Source organism: Lepus europaeus, chromosome 11 (assembly GCF_033115175.1).
Source record: "Lepus europaeus isolate LE1 chromosome 11, mLepTim1.pri, whole genome shotgun sequence".
Taxonomy (NCBI): Eukaryota; Metazoa; Chordata; class Mammalia; order Lagomorpha; family Leporidae; genus Lepus; species Lepus europaeus.
This window is the reverse complement of record NC_084837.1, coordinates 28,723,479-28,749,296: the sequence shown is the minus strand read 5'-3', so window position 1 is coordinate 28,749,296 and position 25,818 is coordinate 28,723,479. Positions and strand designations below refer to the sequence as shown.

At 36.1% G+C, this 25,818-nt stretch overlaps 1 protein-coding gene and 1 pseudogene across 1 annotated transcript in view; one reads left to right on the top strand and one right to left on the bottom strand.

Annotated features, from left to right (window-relative positions):
* Positions 1–25,818, bottom strand: part of MDGA2 (MAM domain containing glycosylphosphatidylinositol anchor 2) — a 916,038-nt gene that overhangs the window by 43,108 nt on the left and 847,112 nt on the right.
* Positions 5,742–6,895, top strand: LOC133769706 (26S proteasome regulatory subunit 4-like; annotated as a pseudogene).

The window sequence follows — 25,818 nt, the reverse complement described above, 5'->3', positions numbered from 1 at the left end:
CTGTGATAACCAAATGAAATAGTCTTGCTCAGTGATCTTAAAAGAAAAAGAAAACATGGGAATAAAAGAATATTCAAACTGAAAACTTCCTCAGTATATTAAAGGTGATATAATAAAGTCAAAGAAGTAGTTGCACAAAATGCAAGACAAAGAATAGAACATTGGGCAAAAGGGCACCCCTTAATACCCTGAAACAGAATGCTTCTGCAATAGCGATAAGTGGAATGCAGGGATGAAATGCAAATCTAGAATTTTACACAGTGTGTAATATTAAGTAAATAATTTTATGTGAAATAACTTTATGTTCCAATGTTATAGGCATGAACAATTTTTAATTTTTTTTATTTGTATTTATTTCTTTTATTTGAAGGAAGAGCAACAGGGAGGGGAAGAAGGGAGAGGGAGAAAGAGAGAGACAAGGAGAGGGAGGGAGAGCCTGCAACAGCCAGGGCTGGGTCAGGCTGAGGCCAGGAGCCAGGAATCCCATAAGCATCTCCAATTTTGGTGTAGAGACCCAAGCACTTGAACCATCACCTGCTGCCTTCCAGGGTGAGCATTAGCAGGAAGCTGGGTCAGATGTGGAGGCAAGACTCCATGGTGTCCTAAGCAGCAGCCTAAACCACTGTACCCCTGCTCCCTTTTTTTTTTTTTCCTTTATTTATTTGCAAGGCAGATACAGAGATATGCAAACGGAAAGACAGTGATCCTCCATCTGCTGGTTCACAATGCAAATGAGCACACCAGCTGGGGCTGGGTCAGCAGAAGCCAGCAGCCCAGAATTCAATCCAGGTCTCCCACATGGATAGCATGAACCAAGAACTTGAGTCACAACCTGCTGCCTTCCAACATGCACATTAGCAAATGCTGGAATTGGAAGCAAAGCTTGGTCGCAAACCCAGACACTTTGGTATCTGGTGCCCCACGCAGTATTATATCCACTATGACAAATGACAACCCCCATGAATAATTTTAAATATAGCTAATAATTATTGAATAATTACTCTGTACCAGAATCTAAGCATTTTAGTCATTAATTTAATCTCAAATAACTCAATAAAGTAGTTGGATAATTAAATTTAAGTTGCATTCACATTCTTAAGATTTTAACACATTATACTAAACATGTAGAAACATTGCTTCTAGTGATAACAATATCTGTAAAAAGGGAAACAATAAAAGTGAACAGAAAGAGACGAGATGCAGGATTCCAGGAGACAGATAAAACAATGTGCAAATGTATTTCTAGCACTTATTGTTCCTCTCCTTGTCATTTGAAACATTTTGCTACTACTCAGTTTAGAGACTGCTTGAGAAAATTTTACATATTTAAAATATTTAATTTATATTAATGAAAATTTTTCTGATATATGTAGTTACTTAGTGATAACATTAACAATGAATTACGATTATACAAACTACACTGAATAATACAGTTTAAACATATTTTGGTAGAGCTTAAATGACTTGATATTTACAGATAGGGCATACAAAGGTCGGATAAATTAAGTGGTCTTTTTTGAGTTTATGAAAGAATAGGTTCTTTTCGTTGAAACAACAGGACACAGATAAATACCCAATAATAATTTCAGCACCTGACACATTTCTGATTATTGGACATTTTTTAACAATGAGACTAGAACATTTCATTTGATGCCATGATTATAGTAAAAGGTTTTAAGACTTCAAAATGGAACAATATAAGCATTTGATTTTTTGCAAGCTTCCTATGCAAACACAAATGAGTAAATGTGTTATGGAGTAGAGCTGAATGCATGGAGACTGGTCTCAGAATAATTGTCATTGTGGTCACTTTCGAGACTAACCTACTCCTACTTGTGGAATATTGTCCCTATAGGGAAACACAGATTCCCAGGATATAAGTGGCAACTCCTTAAAAATGGAGAATTTGCTTCTTTTAAAGAACATAATACAAAAATGTATGTATAAAGAAACAATGACCAGAAAGAGTGGAACTGGCATAAACAGACACATAGTTCAATGGCCTAGAATTCAGAATCCAGAAGTAAGCTTAACAATATATATTCAGCTAGTCTTTACAATGCCACCAAGAAGACACAATGAAGAAGGGACATTCTCTTCAATAGACAATGCTGGGGAAACTGGGTATTTGTGTACCAAAGAATGATTTTGACCTTTATCTTATCACACTATACACAAATTTTAATTCAAAATAGAGACCTAAACATAAGATATGAAGCAATGAAATTCCGAGAAGAAAACAGGGGGAAAGCTATTTTAACATGTATCTATATCTATATATGTATCTATCTATCTCCTACTAAAAGCATTGGCAACAAAACAAAAAGAAACAAGTGGTACTACATCAAACTAAAAAGCTTGTATTCAGCAAAGAAAAAATTTACAAAACAGAAAGGCTGTTAATGGATAGAGAAAAAAAATTGGTAATTGTATGTTAGATAAGGGGATGGTGTCCAAAATGTACAAGGAACTCACACAACTCAGTACCAAGAAAATAAATGATCAAACCAAAATTGGGCCAAAGACTAAAATAGGTATTTCTCCAAACCGGAAATAAAATTGGCCAAGTTATATGAAAAGGTGCTCAAAATAACTAATCTCCAAGGTAATGAAAGATACTTCCACAATTGTGTTCAGTGCAGCATTAGTTACAATAGCCAAGATATAGAAACAACCTAAATAGCCATTAATGGATAAAACATATAAAAATATACAATTTGACTTGATAAAAAGGATCCCCTGCTATTTATGACAACATGGATGCACTCAAGGAATATAATGCTAAGTGTACTAAGTGAAATAAGCCAGACATGGAAAAATATTGTATGATTTCATTAAATGTAGAGCCTAAAATAAGGAAAAAACAAAATAATGAAATTCAAATACAGAGCATGAGACTGTGGTTGCCAGTGGCAGGATTGTTGGTAAAATACAGAATTGAAAGTGAAATGGTACAGTGTTCCACTTATGTAGGATAAATGAGCTGAGATCTAAGATTTGGAATGCTGACTAAATATTATTGTAATATTGTATATGTATGCTAGACATTTCCTAAAAGGTTAGAGTGCAGGGGCCCAAGCACTTGGGCCATCTTCTGCTGCTTTCCAAGATGCATTAGCAGGGAGCTGGATAGGAAGTGAAGTAGACAGGACTTGAACTGGAATGCATATGGGATGCCAGCATTGCAGGCAGCAGCTTAACCTGATATGCCACAATGCCAGCCTCTAATTTATAATTTCATAGCAATCATTATATTATATATATGTATATCAAAACCTCAGATACTTCAAATATATAAAATAAAGGACAGAAATCAGAAATATAACAGTATATAAATATTTTGGGGCCAGTGCTGTGGCATAGCGGGTTAAGCCACCACCTGCAGTGCTGGCAACCTATGTGGGTGCTGGTTCAAGTCCCGGCTGCTCCACTTCCAATCCAGCTCTCTGCTATGGCTTGGGAAAGCAGTGGAAGATGGCTCAAGCCCTTGGGCCCCTGTAATCACATAGGAGACCTGAAGAAGCTCCTGGCTCCTGGCTTCGGATCGGTGCAGCTCTGGCCATTGTGGCCAACTGGGTAGTGAACCAGCAGATGGAAGACCTCTTTCTCTCCCTGTCTCTCCTCTGTGTAACTCTTTCAAATAAATAAATCTTTAAAAAAGTATATGCACATTTTAATACAGATGTGCCTCAACAGATGAAGAGATTAGGCCCTGATAAACATATGGTAAATATTAAGTCAAAAACTCTTTTTGTACTCAACCTTCTGAACATGCCAGCTTAGCATATCAACTATTCTTCCACATTCATGTCGCTGGCTAGAGGCTATAGCTCTGTGTTACCTCCAGCATCCTGAAATATTATTATACTGCATATTGCTAGCCTGGGAAAATATCAAAATTCACAATTCCAAGTATAGTTTCTATTAACATATATCAGTTCTGTACCATGTAAAGTTGAAAATTGTGACTCATACCACTGTAAGCCTGTAATTTCTAGGATCAAACTTGAAAACTGCAGTAATTTTCATATGGGAATTAAGAAATTAATCAAAGACATGAGATTGTGCCCAATTGTGCTAAAAACACATTCTCTTATACATGATTATACCGTGACAGACTGCTTCCTATTCACTGTGACCCCAACCAGTAGGGTGTCTAAATGCCAACTTCTGTCTATTCCTAATTCCACCACCAGCTATCAGGAAGGCTGACCCTCTAATGGCACATATTCATCTTATACAATTTATGGAATTCCAGTCAGAATGGTATTTTGGAATATTCAAATGGAGTATTTTTGATTACTAAGAAAAGTAAAAGAAAAAATAATAGCTGTCAACATTTCGAGGGCTCATTATTAACAGTATTTTACAATAGATTTTATACTTTAATTATAAATATCCACTGGAGTTAGTATGGTTACCCTTATTTCAACAGTTGAGGAAAGTGAAAAGCTAATAAAGCTTCTTAGGTCACACAGTTGGTAAGAAGACAGAGATGATATAGGAACACAGTTAATCTAATTTCAAGTCTACCAGTCTACCCTCTTAATCACTATTCTCTATTTCCTGTTATTACATACATATTGTTTTCAAAGGTTATCCTGATGAATGTATACTTGATCTACATTTCTTTAGAAAAATGATAGTGGATTTTTTTTCTCCAGGGGGAGGCCTAATTATGTTGAACTGAATTCATACCAATGAATGATAGACTTAGATAATAAATCTATCTTTAGGAGAAGGGTTAATCAACAAAGCTTGTTATTCTGTAAGGCCTGACAGTTTAAATGGTGTCAAATTCTGTTTTGGAATTTTATCTAGGGACTGCTGTGAATGTGTGCTCTGACTGTGCTGAGTTTTCACTCATAAATGTTACATAAATCACTAAATGACAGCATATTTCATATTGTTTCATATGCATATTGAAAGTATTTGTATGTTACTGACATATCCCCTCAACCATGTATTTATTATTTCCATCTGTTAAAACAAAACAACAACACTGAAAACTACCCAAGAGATCATGTATAACAGTAAAAATAATCATTTTTAGCAGGCTCTGAGAAACTACTATGGAAGAAAAATCTTGTTTCCTATCAAGTTTGAAAATAACATAGTCTAATTATTTTCTTGCCATGCTTGGATCAGCAGGTGAAAGGACATCTCAACCTAAAGATTAATGTATTATAGATTTCAACTCTGATAAATTGGAATTAAATGGCTCAGTAAGCATCTTTCTTCATAAGTTAGATTTCTCAGGGAGTACTAACAGATTAGTGTTTAGGTTCTGAATGTTTAGAGTTCTTATTTTTCTTGGTATCTCTCTGACATGGGTGGATCACAATCACTTCCTACAGTTATTTTTATGAATGATGAGGTGTATGTCTTTACATCTATAAGATATTCTACTGCTGTTATGTCCTGGGCTTATAATTAATAACCTTATATTTATTCTTACATGAATGCTACCTGTCCCTTCTGCTTCTCATTGGAAACTTTCTCTAGTTACCATTATTATTTTTTAATTTTTAAAAACATTTTTAAAAATCTTTCATTTTAAATAGATTCAATATAGTTCATAGGTACAATTCTCTCAATTGTCCTCCATCTCCCTTTCTTTTTTCAGTTTTTGAGATAATATAGTTTAAATTTACATTACAGTAAATAGACAATGCTTCACCAAATATGAAGTTTAAGAAGTAACAAGCAAAAAAATAAAATAAAAAATGAAAACCAAAAGACCCAAGGGGCCAGATGCTGCCAGCAAACTGCCACTGGTGACATGTCAAAGTCAGTGCTGGCTAGACTCACTTAAGTCAGAATTAAGGACTATCTTTTCATGCAGGAAGAATTCATTAGAAATCAGGAACAAATCAAACGATTAGGAGAAAAGCAGGAGGAAGAAAGAGCAAAAGTAGATGACTGGAGAGGGATCCCACTATCAGGAGGAACCTTGGAGAAGATCATTGATGGCAGCCACACATCATGTTGACATCTGTGGGGTCAAAACACTACATCAGCGTCCTTTCCTTTGTGGGCAAGGATGTACTAGAATCAGGCTGCTCGGTCCTGCTCAACCACAAGGTGCGTGCTGTGACACAGATCCCCTGGATGTACTGATGAAGGCAGAAAAGGCCCCTCAGGAGACCGATGCTGTAATTAGGGGTTGGAATGCCAAATCCAGGAAACAAAGATATCTGTGGAGCTTCCTCTCACCCACCCAGAATATTGCAAAGAGATGGGAATAAAGCCCCAAGGGGGTCATTCTCTGTAGCCCACCTGTTGGTTTTACCAATAGGTAAAACCTTGTTGGCCAAGGCAGTGGCAAACCAAACCTCGGCCACTTTCAGAGTGGTTGGCTCTGAACTTAATTCAGAAATACCTAGGCGATGGGAAGTTTCGCATTGCCAAAGAACATGCACCATCCATCATGGGTACTGATGAAGTTGATGCTATTGGAACTAAAAGATAAGACTCAAATTGCGGAGGTCAGAGAAAACTTCAGCGAACACTGCTGGAACTGTTGAGCCAGCTGGATGGATTTGATTCAAGAGGAGACGTGAAAGATATTACTGCCACAAACCAAACAGAAACTCTGGATCTAGCACTTATCAGAGCAGGCCACATCAACAGGAAGATGGAGTTCCCCCTGCCAGGTGAAAAGCCCAAGAGACGCATCTTTCAGATTCACAGGAGCAGGATGAGGCTGGCCGATGATACAACCCTGTACGACTTGATCCTGACTAAAGATGACCTCTCCAGTGCTGACATCAAGGCAATCCGTGCAGAAGCTGGCCTGATGGCCTTGAGAGGATGCAGAATGAAAGTAATGAATGAAGACTTCAAAATATCTAAAGAGAAAGTTCTTTATACAAAAAGCAGAAGGCACTCCTAGGGGCTCTCTCTCTTGTGGACCGTGGCTGCCCTTAGGATAATGCCTGTACTTTTCCTTATCAACAATAGAGGTGTGGATGGGGAAGCTGCTCCAGGGAACCCATGTTCCAGCTGATTTTTATTAGCAAACATTCTGTATATCTTTTTAGTGTGAGATGTCCTTTGGTCACTGCTCATTCTGCTTCCCAATGAAGTGTGCCCTTAACCTCACAAAAAATTACCAAAAAAACCCAAATTTTTAAAAATAATCACAGATCAAAACTATAGTAGTATAACATTCTTAGACACTGGTTTGACAAAGGCAAAAAATACAGTTTTACAAAACTATATCTGCAGCAATACTAATACACATGGGCATTTCTTAGTTTTTTTAAATTATCTTTAAAATAAACTTTTTACTTCTGTTGATTCATTTTTACTACATAGACTACAGATTTCCAATAAAGTAGCTTATTATTATTATTCTCCTGCTCAAATTTTTTGTCATTGCTTTTTTGTATTATTTACAATAGCAGATAACATTACTGAACACCACTATGTACACTGATGAATTACTCAACTTAAGTAAAAATTCATGCCACCATGAATGTTTAATACATGTGTCAAAACTATTTTAGCTTGATACCACTTAAAGAAGTACCCATTTTGGTACTGATCTGTGGCATAGCAGGTTAAGCTGCCGCCTGCAGGGATGGCATCCCATATGGGCTCTGGTTTGAGCTCATCTGCTCCACTTCCCATCCAGGTCCCTGCTAATGGACCTAGGCAAGCAGAAGATGGTCCAAGTGCTTGGGCCCCTGATTCTGAATCCCTGGATGAAATTCCTGATTCCTAGCCTCAGTCTCGTCCAGTCCTAGCCATTAAGGCCATTTGCATAGTGAACCAGTAGATAAAAGACTTTCTCTCTCTCTCTTTCTCTCTCTGCTTCTCCCTCTCTGTAATTCCTCCTTTCAAATAAATAAACATTTTTTTTAAAAAAAGAGATATAGCCATTTGGGCAATCAATTTGACACTGATGAGAAACCTCCAGCTTACATATTTTCATAGATTTTTTACACATATTTATATACAAATTTAAATGACTGAACTACAGGGGCTTTAGTTCAATTATTGACAATGATAAAAAGTTTAATCAGCAAAGTGTTCTAAAATTATAGACTTAGAATAAAAGTAAGAACAGGGGAAGCTCATATAAGTGTTTAGAAAGAGTTTGGCATCACTAACTCATTTTGGGTTAAAAATATCAATATGATAAAAAGTTTAATTAAAGTGTCACAAAATTATAGATTTAGAAGGAAAAAAGAACTACAAGTAATGCTTATACAAATGTGTAAATGCAGTTTAGCATCATTTACTGGATTTTGGATTTAAAATGTCAATACTACTCTCTTTTCAAGGAAATCATTGAACAAAAACATTGACTGATAAAACTATTTGTTCGTGAAAATTAGCTAACTTAGGAACTTATGATAAACAAAAGTAATCAAAAACCATACAGAGTAAGCTCCTTTTATATTATTTCAGTATTAAAATTGAGAGAAAAAGGGAGAACAGATAAAAACATGGCAATATTATATAAAACATATTCAAACACAGTGTAATATAATTTCAACATGTTACTACACTGTGAATCTTACAAAATTTAGAATTTAAAATTTACCAAAATGTAGTCTCATCTTGTAATAAGTGTATGGCCTGTGAAATAGAATATTTTTAATGAAAAAATAGGACAGTGTGGCAGAAAAGCCTGCCTGCTAAACTATTCCCAGTTCTTGTGCTCTTTAAAAGAGAACTCAAATTTTAGTTGTGCTATACATCAGAGCATCCCTTGAAATTAGGTATGCTCATGTGACCTAGTCCTGGCCAAGGAGATGTAAGTGGAGGTGCCCTGTGGTGCATCTGGGGAGGAGAGTGAAGTTAGCCTCAGAAACCAGGCTTCTTCACTCTATTATTTTGCAAATCGTTTTAAATTTTTTATGTTTCCTTTTACTTTTCATTCTGTTCTACCACTATCTGAGAGGATCAGGAAACCTCAAGCCTGATAGTCACGCCCTGTAACAAAGACATAAAAACAAAACAAAACAAAACAAAACAATACAAAAGAAAAAACAGGCTGTCAGGTATTCACCATGTGAATAATGGATTGCTGGCATCTAAATTTATTTTCTGCTAGACATATTTAAACATCTGTTATTTTGCTCATTTTAGATATATGTAGTCATATGTGATCTTAAGTATTATTATACTAGTCATTAAAGATAGAATGTTGAGTTTATTCAATGTAAATAATTATTAAAGAATTTTTAATCATTAATCATATAAGGTTTTGTTAATATCATCTTGTATCAATGTAGCAGTCTGCAAATTACAATATAAGATATGTCAAATGTAACAACCAGCATTTATTTCTTACTGGTGCATCTGTAGGTTGTCTGTGCTTTAGCTGATCTAAGCTAGGAGTAAATAGGAGTGTGTTTGGTCATGGAAAGAATTCAGATTAGCTCTGTTTGTCTCTTATTTTTCTTGGACCATCGAGCTACCTAAAGCAGGTTCTTCTCATTTATGAGGTCAGATTGTTCCAGAGAAGTGAGCAGAATCATGCAAGGACACTTAATGCCTAGGCTCGGGACTAACACTCATCATTCCTAAATATATTCCACTGTCAAAAGTAAATCGCATGGCTGCTGAATCCAACACCTGTGGACCTTGAATGTATTCCTCCCATAAGAAAATAGAGCTGGGGGGAAATAAACCTTAGATGAAAGGATAATCTACTATGAGGTTCTAGTAGAATTTGGAACGACCACATATTTCCATTTGTACAACTGTATTATTAAAGAGAAAGTAGCAAAAATATAAGCTCTTTAAGCCTAAAATTAAAAAGGTGTATCATGCCTTCATATAAATCAGATGTTTTTTCATATATCACAAATAAAAATAACATTTTGAGAAATCATCATCTATCTACAATAAGAAAGGCCATCAATTTTAGATGCTTAGCTATATATTCATTCATTTCTCTTATATAACGAGACTAATTCTAGTTTTTAAAAAAGGTATAATTACTAAAAATTTTTCTACACCCTTATGTGAATAGCATATTCTTTGGTATTGTTATAATTTGTGCTTCACTGAATTATACTATATACATGACATATACCCATTTCTTCTCACTTTATGATCACTGTCATGAATACCATTTTTTGTGATATTAATATCCCTGTTTTCAAGAAACATAGTATGTATTTGTATGTATATAGTATCTACATATTAAGTGAATATGACAAAATATTAAAGGTAATTAAATCTAAAATTAAAAACAATTAGAAAAAAGGAATTCAAAATTTTAAGTTTGAGAAGCCACTAAGGTATTCAAGTAGAGTGAGTAGTTTAGAGAGGTAACATTAAAACTTTGACACCCCCATTCATTGTCATATTCTTTGATATTGATAAATAATATAAGATAATGGCAATCACATATTTTATAATTATTTCTTTGATGAAAAAAGTAAATTGGGTTAAAAAAAGAGAGATTAGAAGCAGATACTCTATGGCAAAACTGCAAGACTCGATGGGAGGTGAGGATCTGAGGAAAATGAAACTGAGAACAAAGGGTCTCAATCATTGCAATTAAACAGGTGACATCAGCAAAATATTGAAACAGGATAAAAGTTTTAGCTCAGGTAGACAGCACTCAACTGTCCATGGTTTAGTTCTCAATTAAAAATGAAACTTCCTCAATCCCAACCCTGGAAATGCTGTAAAACAAGAGGCAGACCGATGGGCCCAAAGGAAACCTGCAGTCCCTATAGGAAAGGAGGCCATGTCAAAAACAGGGGTAGCAGATCATCCTTTTGCCTCCCAGCCCTTATCACTGTTATGGATTAATCACTACTAAAGCTTTTCCCTGGAGACAATAAAAATGAATCAAAACAGATAACAGATCAGGAGTATATAACATTTACAGGTGAATTAGCGACTACAGTATTCTCTAGTCCCCTTACTTTCCTCTCCCCATAATTATTACTTGTGAAGTGGCCACTCCAAAGCATTCCATTCCACGTTTTCCTGAAAGTAGGATGGTAGACAAGGACAGGTCAAGCCCAGTCTGCAATGCATCAGGCTACACTCTGAAATGAATTCATTGTAACATCCACTTTCTAATCGATTCTCAAACTCAAATGATTGCAGAAGTTGTGATCTGAACCTTAGCTTATCTCACAGATACTTAATGACCACCCAAGATAGTGGACACAGGCAAAGGAATAATATGCACTCAGGAAGAGAATTGGATGGGGTTCAACGACGATAAAGAAATAATAAAGAAAACAAGCTACAATAGTTAATGTTACAATGTAGAGTTAGTGTTAAAAATCTTAACCAAAATGTCAGTTAAGATTTTAAAATCAACTTAGCCATCCCCAGAGAAATAGAAGCAATTTTTAAAAATACTTGCTATAAAAAAATAGCTTTGAAAATCTCTGAGAAATACTTGGTGCTTCAATGATTACAATAAAGAACTAAAGAGCTATGCTCAATGAGAAAATGGATGTAGCTTAAGAAAAAGTTTTGACCCAAATTACATCAAACAAATCTCTCAGGAGGCGTCAGTACAGTAGGGTTAGAAATTATAAAGAAAAGTTACTAAGTATGCAGGGAAGAAATAAAAGTATCAATATTTTCTTCTACATGAATATTGATATTTTATTTCTTTCCTGCATGCTTATTAACTTTTCTTTATAATTTCTTAACCCTACTGTACTGACACCTCCTGAGAGATTTGCTGAGAGACTGAAAAATATTCAATATGTAAAGATAGAATCACAGAATTTTCTAGAAATAAAATGCCTATTTTTTGTAAAGTGTGTCAAAGACATGCACGGCCATTTCTCTGAAGAAGATATAAAGATGGAAAATTAACATGAAAATGCTTTCAGTACCAATAATGAATTCAAATATGTAAATATAATTACAGTACTAGAATTGCTGTAAAGAAAATAGTGATAGCATTGAGTCTGGGTGACTGTATAGAAACTGGGTCACTCAGGCAGCTTTCGTGGGAGTGTAAATGGAAAAAACACTCTGGAGAAACAGTTTGTCAATTCCTTTTAAAACTAAAAATGGACTTACTCTACCACTCTGATACTGCACTGTTGGCATTTATCCTAGAACATGAAAATTTATTTCCACACAAAAATGTGCAAATGAATGTTCATAGCAACTCTATTTGTGATAAAGACTTAAGTAACTGACTACATTTCAAAGCAATAATTCTTCATCAAACTGCGGTATACCCACACCATGAAATACTGCTCAACCATAAAAATGAATTAACTACAGAGACAGGCAACCACTTGGATGAATCTCAAGGAGATTATTCTGAATGCAAAAAAGTTCACTTCAAATCATTATCTATTATAGGATTCCATTTGTGTAACAATTGTGATATAATATAAATGTAGAAAGAGATTGGAAACGAGGGGTTTCTGTGGAGTTTGACAAGGGTGTGGTTCGAAAGGAATGACATATGTGATAATGTTGGTGAGAACAAATACAATGTCTTTATAGGAATTACTATGTCTAATTTTAAATTAGTTTTAGTTCATTCTTTTCGTTTGTGTCACTAAGACCTCAATTTTGAAAACAATGTTAACATATGAATTGTTTTTATTTAGTGGTGTTGACATGTGAAAATCAGTGGAATTTTATTTACCTTATGCCATCATTAACTTACTAAAATAAACTTATACACTGCCTGCCGCATACATGACATTTCTAGACAAAAGTGTATAGAGTATTCCTTATCCAAATATTTGCCACAGTACAAATTTAACAATAGTGAATAAAAAACACAGTAAAAGAAAAATGCCCAGATCTTATACACCAAAATGGGAAACAATGCTAAAAAAATAATTAAATAGTTGATATGTAGAAGGCTAGTGTCACAGAGGTAGTAACAGGAAAGTTTGGTAAGCAACAAAGAATGCTGTCTAAAATTACAGTGACAAGAAAACTACAGTGGCGCTCACCATATAATTCCTTAGTGCATGAGGTGGCTTGTGCAGTATGTAGAATACACTCACAATTCCGAGGGACCCTTTCTCTAGAGTTGTGCAAATGTGATCTTTTTATTTCATCTGTTTCAAGCGTGATACCTTGTTGTATTTGCTTTTTATATCTTTATTTAAAACATTACAGATTTTGAAGTTGAAACGTAGATCATAGTCTATTTTACTTTAAATATCTAAAGGTATTATTCAACAATATTAGCTAAATGAAAATTTAGGAAACAGCATATATGTGTTAAAACATCTTAAAAGAAACAGGTGTCAAATGTGCTAATAATCTAAGTCTGGTTACTTGAATTCTACTTGCTTTATTAAAACTTATTTCAGACTGTTGAGGTGTAATTGACAAGTAGGAGTTGGAGACATTTAAAGGCGTACACCTGGGTGTGTGTTTGGGTGTACACAGACATTGTCAAACAATCACCTTTTCATCACGTGTTAGCTGCCTGTACTCAGGCACATCATGAAATCTGAGGGTGGTTGGGTTTTTGGTAAGTGTTTAAGACATGGCTTGGAACCTCTATACACCATATCAGACAACCAGACTTCAAGTTCCAGGCATACTCCTAATTCCAACTTCCTGCTAATGCATACCTGGGAAGGCAGCAGGAGATGGCCCAAGTTATTGCTTCCCTGTCAGCCACAGGTTTGGATTGTGCTCTGGCTCCTGGTTTTGGCCTGACTCAGCCCCAGCCATTGTGAGCATCAGAGCAGTATATCAACAGATGTAAGAGCTCTCTCTCTTCCCCCTTTCTCTCTTACTCTCTCTGTCTCTCTCTCTTCTTTTCTCTGTCTCTCTCTCCCTTTCATATTAAATGAAAATAATTTTTAAAAAAAGAACTTTGATGACAGTAACATTAAAATCAGCTTTAAAACAAGTTTTGACACTCAAATTTATAAATATTTGAGCATTGTGGAATATCTAATTCTGAAGACCACACTATCATCCTCTATTATCCTTTTTTCTATCAATAACAGAGCTAGCTGAATATTTTCTGGAAGTGCATTAAGTTAATCAATTTTACTATGTAACAACACAATCAGACATCAGAACTACAGACACATCTTAATTTGAAAATACTTTTAAAGTCATGAAAAAAATATTGAATTGCAAAAGAGTACACAGAATAAGATGTTTGCCTGAGATTTGTTTACTAAACAAATAAAATTTCACTGACAGGTGAGATCTCATAGTCACCTCCACCCAGACCTTCTCTTCTTTTCTCACAACACAGAGGACTATATTCAGAATGTCTTATCTTCTTGTCTTTTCCCAAATATGATTTTTTACTTTTCCAACATATGTTTGATTATATAAAAATTATAGTTGTAGTGGGAAATATACCCTATTACTTCCAAAATATTTGGATTTTTTTTTTTTTGCTATGCCAAGAATGATTTTTCTACAATAGGGTTTTTATTTCAAAGTGACCTCACCAAAGTGGGCATGGCATTGCATTGATTTAGAACATACATAATGCAAGAGCTATAATGAACAGTTCCTTCTTTCCATTTGTCTACTTTTATTGCTTTCTATGTGGCAATAATATTCTCATGCTCTCAACTAACAATGACTAAGAATCTGTTTTATGTTCAAGATAATGCTGTCTGGCATTTTATGGTACAGAAAATAAGCATTTTCTCAAGACTTACATTACCTGGTATGCCAATATATTTGCCACTACCTCTATGGCATCAGGAATACAAAAACAGAGATAAATATACAGTTAATCACTGTGTCTCTTTTTGGTTGTAAGATATAATTCTCTTTTTAAATAAATTCCATAAGAAAATTAAAGGCATAGGTTGTTATACACCAAGAATTATATTATTTTAATTTCAGTGTTACGGCCAAGTTACCCTAATGTAACTTTTATATATGAAAGTCTCTTATTTATAGCCAATATAATGTACATATTTTCTGACAAAATTAGTTTAACAGATGAAGGTACTTCACAAAGTTTGTGAAAAATGGAATTAATAGATAATTTTATTTTGTACTTCCATCTCCGACATAAACACTATTCTGTTAAGACCTCTTGCCCTAACAATCTAATCACTCTTCTCATTTGCAAAAGGCTCAATTCTGTTTTGTTGTTCTTTGTATTATTATAACTACAGATTCACAATAAAATTTTTAACTTAGACCTCCATTGTTCTGACTAGCTGTATTTCTCGAATAGACTGCTTGCCAGTGCTTAAGGAAATAAACATAAAACATATATAAGATGTACACATTTCTACTTTCCTGTGATTATTCATGTGTTGCTATCATATCTGGGTTCACTTGTGACTCCTACTTCACATTTTTCATATCTCTGCTCAAATATCAAGTCCTCAGAGAAGCATCCTCCGACCTATTTTCATAGAGAGTTGCAGCATCTTTCACAACTTCATTATCTGGCTGTGTATGCCAAGAAAAACACTTATTACAACCTGAGACCAGAGTGGCAACATATTTGTATGCACAGTGACTTCCTGAATTTAAAATGGTGTTTCAAAAGGTAAGGAATTTTGCTAGAGGATTTTGTTAAGATCTATTCTGGTCTCCTCATTAAGGTAGAGTGAGAGATACGTCTTGGTCCTGTGCTTCAGAGTATAAAGCACTGATTCAAAGGCAGCAGGAAGAGTTCTAGGCAGCACGTTACTGTGAAATAAGGTCTCCAAAACAAACCACTCTCACACCTATCAGCACATTGCTATCACATCAACACAAAACCACATTGTTAACATGTCTATTTCTAATGCTCATTAAAAAAAAATGAAAGTTAAAATTTGAATTAATAAAAACTTCATTCAGAATTTCACAAGAAAATGGGCTTTTTTCAAGGCATAGAGCAATCTGTCTGGAAGGGGGGAAACAGGAAAGGATGTGTGTAGTATTTCATAATATTATGCATGATGAGTTGGATAACACTTCCCTTTGAAATTTTAGCCTTTGTCCTGGTGCTCTTAGTGTTGTGTAACTCTAACTCCTGTGATTTGGGAGTGATTTGGGATCATTCTATCCTACTTATAAAAATGTGATTAGTAGGACAGAAAACTCAAAATAATTATTTAAATAGGAAAAATACATTATAACTAAAGGCTTTAGGAGTCTCAGCCCCTTTTAAAACCTGCACCTACAATCATGCCTCTTAGAACCTCATAGGTTCTTATTAGTTGACAATTTGGTTTTATGCAAGTGGCTTGTCTTATAAACCGTCATTATGTTTTGCATAGCCATCAGATAGAATATACTCTCAATAGATTATATATAGTACACATTTTTATTATTCCTACATAATTTATAGTATGAATGCAGTCATTCAATTTTTAGATAATTTTCCTTACCTCAAATAGCTTTTAAAAATCACTAAAATGGAAAATGAATGTGGGAGAAGCTATTATTGCTTCATTTTAGCTAATTTGCTGGACTGTCCAAAATTAGATTCTTTTCTTTTCCAAAATTTAACCATTAGTCTACTTCTCATCAATATGGTTTTAAAATGATGAACATGTGTAATAATTGAAAATCTGCCTTTAGATACCTTCTCAAATTTTCATTCATTCTGGGTACAGAATGAATTTAAAGGTATCCTCTATCTCTTCCTAACTTTTTACATAGCATTAGTCACCTTCTGAAATTATTCTGTCTGTTCTACTCCCTACCAGAATAATTTCCATAAGATCATGGACTTTTCTGTTGAATTCACTTACTTACCCAATGTACACATAATGGTATGAAACACCTAATTAAAAGAGAACAATATGTTGCATCAAATACTGCTGTCCACAAGGGCAGCCCTTGGTGGTAATCTGAGCTCTTTACCCGCATCTTGTACTTTTATTCTTTGCAAGAAAACAGAGGAAAGCAGGTTTGCTCAGCGGACCTAAATGAAGTCATGGGATTTACTCGGATGAAGGAAGTATGAGCAAAAGTGATTTGTGCCTCTCCCAGAAGGAAGATTTAAAAGCTGGCACATGTGTTAGCATGCTCTCCGCAAAACACAAGTAATAGGTAAGCTCATTCAGAATATTACATACAAACACAGACTAGTACACCACTATTTGTGGGAAACTAGGACATGCTGAAAGGAAAAAATAAAAATTATAAAAGAGATAATGTAAAGATGAAAAAATACTTCTAAAGTGAAACTACTTTTTAAATTTTCCTAGGATACTATTTGTTGAACTCTTGATTTAGTGTCAGATTAATCATATGAGTATAAAGTAAACTGAAAATAGATCTTTGTAAAAATTAACAGTGAGAATAGGAGAGGAAGGAGGGAGAAGGGTGGGAGCACAGGTGGGAAGTATCACAATGTTCCTAAATTTTTATATATGAAATTTTATGTCTTAATTCAAATAAAAATTTCTTAGGATTTTTAAAACTTAAGATTTACTCTAATATCTGATATCCTTTCATAAACACATGGATACTCAAAATTAACTTCTCTAAGCAGACACTATTTATTATATAAATAAAACTACCTTTGACTTTGTTATTGTTCTTTTTTGCAAAGGCATGGATCCTAGACAGATATCAATTTAACATTTTTGAAACAGGGTCTCTGACATGGCCAAATACTGAGAAGTTGCACTGACCTCAGCCACAGAAACATTCCAGGAAATCGAAGGAAGGACCACATTCCTGGGGCACTGACGGAGAGAAATTTTCAGTGGAGAAGTGAGGGAACAGAACAGAGATTCCATGGGGCAGTAAGGAGAAAGGACAGACACACTGCCATCAGCTGGGTCACCAGCCATCCCTGCAGCTACACCAGTTTCCCTGATAAGAAAAAACATCTTCAAAGATAAGGTAGAAAGAAGGTGTCACAGATCCGGCCACCAACAGCTTTAACTGGGGGAGAATTCAGTCCCCTGCCTTTAGGTCCAGCCTGGAGAGCTGAGGGAGGCTGAGCAACCACTTTGTCTTGCATAGGGAAGCTACAATGCCTCTATCCTATTTTCCCACCAAAGCACCGGACCCGGTTGGATGAGGTAGAGCAGCTGCAGAGCTCTGTTCCAGTTCAGGGAATACCAGAAGTCCCACTGCCACCACAGACAGGGCGACTTCCAGGAGGGAGAGCTGATCCCCCACACCCCTGTGACTGCGCGTCCTGGGCCCGGGTCATGGAGCTAAGAGAATCTCAGGGCGAGGGTGGTTTCCCATCATCTGCCCAGTATGACTGCAGCTAATCGGAGCTTCCTGAACACTGGGGGTGGATCTCACCGCAGCTCAGAAGACACTGGAGACTGAGCTGGTGTTCTGGATGCTGCATACCTGAGTCAGTAAAGCACGCTGGTACCTTGTGCTCATTCTCAGCTGTGGATTAGCTTGTTCACACCAGCACCTGGAAGTGGTGGAGCTGCAAACAAACCAGTTGGCTGCAATATCCCCTACCCACCACCCCCTCCCCCACAGGCCACTGAGAAAATGGAAGAAAATATTTTCAAACTATGCATCCTATAAAGGATTGATAGAATTATAATGAGCTCAAGAAACATCACAAAAACAGAATAATTCAGTTAAGAAACGGGCAAAGGATATTAATAGACATTTTTCAAGGGGAGAAATAGAAATAGGTAAGAGACACATGAAAAAGTAATCAGGATCACCAGCTATTAGGGAAACACAAATAAAACCACAACACAATGACACTTCAGTTAGAATGGCTAATATCCAAAAGTCAAAAAATAACAAGTACTTGAGAGAATATAGGGGAAAAGGTAGTCGAATGTATTTGGTGGGAGTGAAAATTGGCATGACTGTTATGGAAAACAGTATAGATTTCTTATAAAGCTAAAATTAGATCTATCATATGACCCAGCTATCCTACTCCTACAAATATATATATATATATATATATATGTGTGTGTGTGTGTGTATTATATATATATGTGTATATATAAAGGAAATATATATATGTATATGTATACATAAAGGAAATATATATATGTATATGTATATATATATATATAAAGGAAATGCAATTAACCTATGAAAGGTATACCTGCAAACCCATGTATATAGCAACTGAATCCCCAATAGCAAACATAGGGATCCAGCCTTGATGTACAACAACTGATGAATGAGTAAAAATATAGTATATATACACAATGGAATATGACTCAGCCATAAGAATATGAAATCCTGACATATGCGGCAAAATGCTAGCAACTGGAATCATTATTGTAAATGAAATTACCCAGACCCAAAAAGACAAATAATACATTTTCTCTTATTTGTGGATGTTACTATATAGAGTATAAAAATTGAGTGAATGTCCTATCATTTGGTATTTAGTTACAAATATTGCTTCATTGAATCAAACCACGTTAATGATAATATACTCTTCCTTCCCAAATTTAAAAAAAAAAAAAAAGGATTCCAAGATGGCAGAACAGAGAAAGGATGTACTGGTTTAGGCTAGGGGAAAATAGCAAGAAGAAAAAGTACAGGACGTGCATACCCAGGACAGAGTCGGAAAGCAAACTGAAGTATAAACTGTACAGAAGGAAGAGGGAAGCCATGGGTCAGTGTGGAAGTTGTGGATGCACAGCAATAAGCATGGACACAATACACAAAGCCCCACAGCTGAGAGCTGGAGGAAGCACCAGCTATGGAGAGTGAGGTGAGACGGACTGCAGCAGCCGTGCCACTGGCAATATAGCTGGAAGGAGACCCTGGTGGGGTACACTGTCTTTGAGTCTGGCCTAGAGCCCAGAGAGTGGGACAGAGTACCAGACTAATCTAGCAAAAATTAAAAAAAAAAAAAATTAAAAGGAATGTTTCTCTCTTCCCATCCCCCAGGTAATGTGAGTGCACCATTTTGTTATCCGTTATCATGTCGACTATTGTGAGCACACCCAGCAATGGGCTGGGCAGGGAGAGGGTGCTCTCTTGAAATCAGTAGCAGCTGTGGCAGCTCCTGTGCAAAGTGTGGGATTCAGGGATTTTACCAGAGGCAAAAATTTGTGTTCCCCACTGATTTTGAGTGGGAGTGCAGGTAGGGTAGGAAGGATCACTATGTTTCTAAATTTCTATTTATGAAATGCTTGAAGTTTGTATACCTTAAATAAAAAGATTTCTGGAAGAAAAGAAAACAACAAAAGAAACAATTCAGTTAAGAAATGGGTAAAGGTCTTGAACAGGGATTTTTCAAAAGAAGAAATTCAAACAGCCAACAGACACATGAAAAAATGCTCAGGATCACTAACCATCACGGAAACACAAACCAAACCAAAAAGGTTTCACTTCACCCCAGTTAGAATGACTCTCTTACAGAAACCAAAAACAAAAAATGCTAGCAAGGATGTGTGGAATAGGTACCTTAATCCACTCTTGGTAGGAATGTAAACTGGTGGAGCCACTGTGCAAGATAGTTTGGAAATACCTCAGAAATCTGAATACAGACCTACCATATGACCCAGCCATACAACTCTTGTGAATTTACCCAAATAAAATGAAATCAGCATATGGAAGAGTGATCTGTATTCCCGTATTTATTCCAATTCAATTTATAATAGCTAAGATATGGAATCAACCCAGATGTCCATCAACTGAAGATAAGATAAAGAAATTATCAAATAGACAGACAGACAGACTGACTGACTTGTGGAATACTACTCAGCCATAAAAAGAATGAAATCCTGCCTTTTGCAACAAAATGGATGCAACTGGAAACTGATACACTTAGTGAAATAAGCTAGTCCAAAAAAGACAAATACCATATATTTCCCTGTTCTGTGTTAACTAATAGAGTAACAAAAATGTAATGTATAGGAGTGAAACTGTTATTTTGAGTTTTAATTATTGTTTACAGCCCTGAACAGTGTTTTTTCTCATTTTCACTATTGTTAAAACTTTTACTTAGTGTAGGGTTAATCTTATGAGTATAAAGTAAATTGGAAATGGATCACTGTAAAAATTGAGAGATTAGGAGAGGAGTAGGAAGGGTAGGAGTGTGGGTGATAGGGAGTTAAGTGTGGGAAGTATCACTATGTTCCTAAATCTGTACACATGAAATTTGTATACCTTAAATAATTTTTTTAAAAAAAACACAATGGAGAAAGGGAATAGTGGTAACTCTTTTGGTATGATTAGTGTTTTCTTCTTAATTTGGGTGTTGGTTATGAGTGTGCTCACTGAACAAAAAACTTATCTGTACACTCACATTCTTTCCTTGCTATATATAGAGTTGTTCAATGAAATGTTTAAATAGATTGTTGGAACACAAAACAAAATATTGCATGTATACATAAGTATGTTAAAGCAATTGTATACTATGACTTCAAGCTTCCTGAGGTAATCTTTTAAATTCATTTTCTATTTCATTGAATATATTCCATTAAACTCGTGCCTAACACCCATCTCAATAACAATTCATTTCTCTCTTAAATATGGACAATCATATTCAAGACTATATTCTAAACTTGTAGAAATGAGACAACAAATATCAATATGTTTTGACATAGGAGTCTTTAAAGACAACAAGCCCACAGGTAGCAAATACTGTCCCCACACCTGTCTTCTTCCTTCTTGCACTTCTTACCTCCATTTAATCATCAGATCCAACAGATTTGCTACATATATTTTGCACCAGTTCCCAAGGCAACATCATTGACTTGGGTAGTTATATTTCATTTGAAAAAAATACAACTGGCTTTAACCTGTTTCCTATTAATTTTATACAACAATAATGATGAATGGACTCCCTATTTTGACATTTTCAATGTCTCCCCACTTCTCATGGTATAGCTTAATTTCTTTGAAACATTTCATAAGAGCCTTCATGACCTGTGTCTCTCAGATTTCCAACTTGATCACTTTCATTTTCTTCTGACTGTGATCCGGATATACTGCACTATTTCCAGAATTTTATGGTATCTGTGTCCAGCACATGTTAATTCTACACATCCTTCAGGCTGTAGCTAGCATTTCCTCTGTCAGCATTCCTGACTTCCCACAGTGATCTTAGGTTTCCTTCCATACTTCTACAATACTGTATGTGCACACCTAACATGATACCTGTTATACTAGATTGTCATAGCCTGCTTGACTATTTTCACACAGTTTAAACTCTCTGTATGTAAGAACCATCCTCCCACTGACCTACCACTACCCCTTCATCAAGTGAAATGTCTAAGTACATCATTTGCTGATTACATGTATGAGTTCTGATTTTCTATTTTTGACTTTCTTATAAATGGACATGACATAGAGAACATATATAAGTACTTTATTAAAATAAAGCCTACTCCTATATTATTAAACCTTATTTATTTATGGAAAAGTAAAACTTTTTTTTTAAATTTTTTTATTTTTTTGACAGGCAGAGTGGACAGTAGAGGGAGACAGAGAGAAAGGTCTTCCTTTGCCGTTGGTTCACCCTCCAATGGCCGCCGCGGTAGGCCGCTGCGGCCAGCGCACCGCGCTGTTCCGATGGCAGGAGCCAGGTGCTTATCCGGGTCTCCCATGGGGTGCAGGGCCCAAGCACTTGGGCCATCCTCCACTGCACTCCCTGGCCACAGCAGAGAGCTGGCCTGGAAGAGGGGCAACCGGGACAGGATCGGTGCCCCAACCAGGACTAGAACCCGGTGTGCTGGCGCCGCAAGGTGGAGGATTAGCCTGTTAAGCCACGGCGCCGGCCCGGAAAGTAAAACTTCTATTCTTGAACTAATTTTTTAATTTGTAACACTCATTTGTAGAGGTAAAGACAACAGCTTAGTAGACAGATATAGATCTTCACAATATGACTCTTAGCTGCCTCTCCAGCCTCATCTCCAACCAAATCCCATCACTTTATATACCATAATTCCAAGAATCACAGTTATGTATGTAACACCGAAGTATAAAGCTTAAGCAGAATGCTGCTAAAATTAGACAAGCAATGTTGATATAATCTCCCAGTACCCTCGCGTTGCAAAATGCGGGTGCATAACTTAACTCCTTGAAGATTATTTCCTCAAAAACCAAGAAGATGATGCAAATTAGACAGAATTTTATTAGTGATCTATATTATGTTGAAATGTCCTTTAAGCACAGTTATTAAAAACAGGTAATGCCAAGGACATTCGAAATGTTACCTTCAGATTTTGAAACTCATTTATGACTTTCCAGAAAAAACTTTCAAAGTTTGAGATACACTGAAGCAACTTATGTAGCCTAAAAGGTTTTGCATTTGTTGTTTGAAATTTTTCAAAACAAAGAACTAACCTTAGAAAATACAGCAAGCCATTATTAAGCAATTGTAAAGCACTAATCATACAATTTTACTGAAATCTTTCATGTTCAACATTTATTATTCAATGATCAATATTGTTCTAACCATTTTAAATATTTTAACTGTTGAAAAGTGTTAGGGTTTTGCTATAAAAATAGTGTAAGAGAATGTGTAGCTTTAGACTTTAGGATAATGTAAGAAATATTAAAGAACAAAGTGGAAATGATAAACCGAAACTAACAATAAATTTATAATTAAAATTGAGACAATATTGAAAAAGATGATCAATTCAGAACAATCTAGCAACAATCATTTAGATGACCACGTAGGAAGAGTAATAGAGTTTTGATGCCACCTACTCCTTTCCAGCTGCATGCCTTATTAGGGCTTAGTAGGACTTTGTCATCAGAAAACTACCAAATGCAGGTTTTAGTTTCTGTGTATCAAGATTAAGTAACTGATAATATTTCATTAGTAGGTTTCTTAGAAGTCTAAAAATCATAAGCCTAAAGAACTGTGTACACCCTCAGGAAGATCGATGAAAATATTTGCATTTGGAATAGTGCTGATTCCACCACGTGAACTTTGAGGCTTGATGTTGTAATAATCTTTGATCCCAGGCCACAGCAGAGAGCTGGATTGAAAGAGGAGCAGCTGGGACTAGAACCGGCACCCATATGTGATACTGGTGCTGCAGGCAGACGATTAACCTACTGTGCCACAGTGCCAGCCCTGGTTGGCATCTAATATCTTAAAATGTTAAGTGTTTTAACTCCCCATACCACACACATTCACAGACTCTTCCATGAATTCCCATTAATACGTCAGATTCTTCCACCTCTCACTTCCTTCGCTTTTACTGGAAATTCTATCATTGCTGCATTCATATGGTAAATTTATATCTCCACATATTTGGTAATATCAGTTCTCATATCTACTCTACTGTAACTTTCTGTACTCAACAAGAAGTGTTTACCTAAGTTCTAATTTGTCCTAACTAGGGTACCATTGTTAATTTCATCTCCTTCTGTTAATCATATTTAAGAAGTATAAATTTGAAAATGCAAGCACACTTGCCAACTTCAATTTAGACTATATTTATACCAGTAATTTGATAAAATTTCATACCAAAAACCTCTTCAAAGTTGTTCAATATCTACCACATCCAGGGTCAAAAACAGAAGGGAAATTCTAATTAGTTTTCCCAAACCATATTGCTAAACAGAGGAAGACCTGTTGGGCCACAGACTCAGAAAAATTCTTCAGAGAGAACTTGGAATTGTCCAAGGCAAAGAACCCTTATATTGTAGTGGAGGTCTATATATCACTCATTTGCTGCACATTTATTTACCATATAGTTACCACATATTTATTTGTCACAATAGATACATTGCAAAGTTAGTGGTTACAGAAATGAACCAGACACGTGCAGGGTCCTTCACATGGAAGATCAAGGTAATTTCACTTTTGACTAAAGGGACTTATGGCTTATTTCTTTTTTAGAGCCAAAGAGAACATTTGCAAAATGTTCGTTCTATATGTCTCCTATATGTATCCTGTTTCTTTCTCTCATCTCTATACATTTGATATTTTTCAGAACATTCATTAAAGACATTGCAGTGAATGACAGATAACATTAGGTCACTGTTCTTTTCAGAAATTCTTCTCAAATTTACATCACTATTATACTTTTGTCGATTTCAATAATTTATTAGCTCAATTGTTCTTCCTCTCTCCCTTCATTACCTTAATCTAAATCACTGCTACTTATTTCAAACACATACCCAATGGTGTTCTTTTTCTCTGTTATATTATTAATATACTCTATACAGTATTATCAGATCAATCATTAGAAAATCTCATATTGAGATATGGCTGTTTAAGAAAATACTTGCTGACCTTGACCACAGGAATCTACGAGCATAGGGGAGGAACCAGATTCCCAGGAGACAGGTGGAGAGACATTTTCAGGGGAGGGTACAGAAGGAAGACTGTGGAGCTGTGGGGACTGCATCCTGCCAGTCATCCCTGAGCTGAAGGCTGGTGGGGACCATATTCTGGGAGTGAGGTGAGAGGAACCTGCAGCAGCCCAAGTGTCATTGGTGATATTGTCTGAAGAAGAACGTGTGGTCCCCACTGACTTTGCGTCCAGCCTAAAGTGCTGGTGGTAGTGGTGGGGGACAGGGCAGGTGGCCACGTAACCTAATGAAGGGGGAACATGTTATTCCCCTCCAACCCCACCAAAGCCCTGGACTCAGCTTTCCAGGGCACAGCACTGACCAATACTTCAGGCAGGTGACTGGCTCTGGGAATTGTGTGGCTGTTTCCATGGATGCACTGGTTTGCAGGGCAGAAGGAAGATCCCTGCTCCTGTTACTGTGTGATGGGTCTTTGGGAAATCACTGTGTCTGGCTCCAGAAGTTCAGCATTCCCTGAGTGTTGAGCAGTATCATTGTGGAGGGCTCTGTGCTTACACTAAAGAGCACAAAGATCCTTTGTGTGGGTTGTGAGCCTGAGAGGGTAGGATGCATAGACACTGTGGGCTAACCCTACGTAGTCTGTTTACCAAGGCAGAGTGGCTGTAGCTATGAACATGCCAGCCAGCTTGATCATACCCTTCAACCTGTTAACAATAGAGGAGACCTACC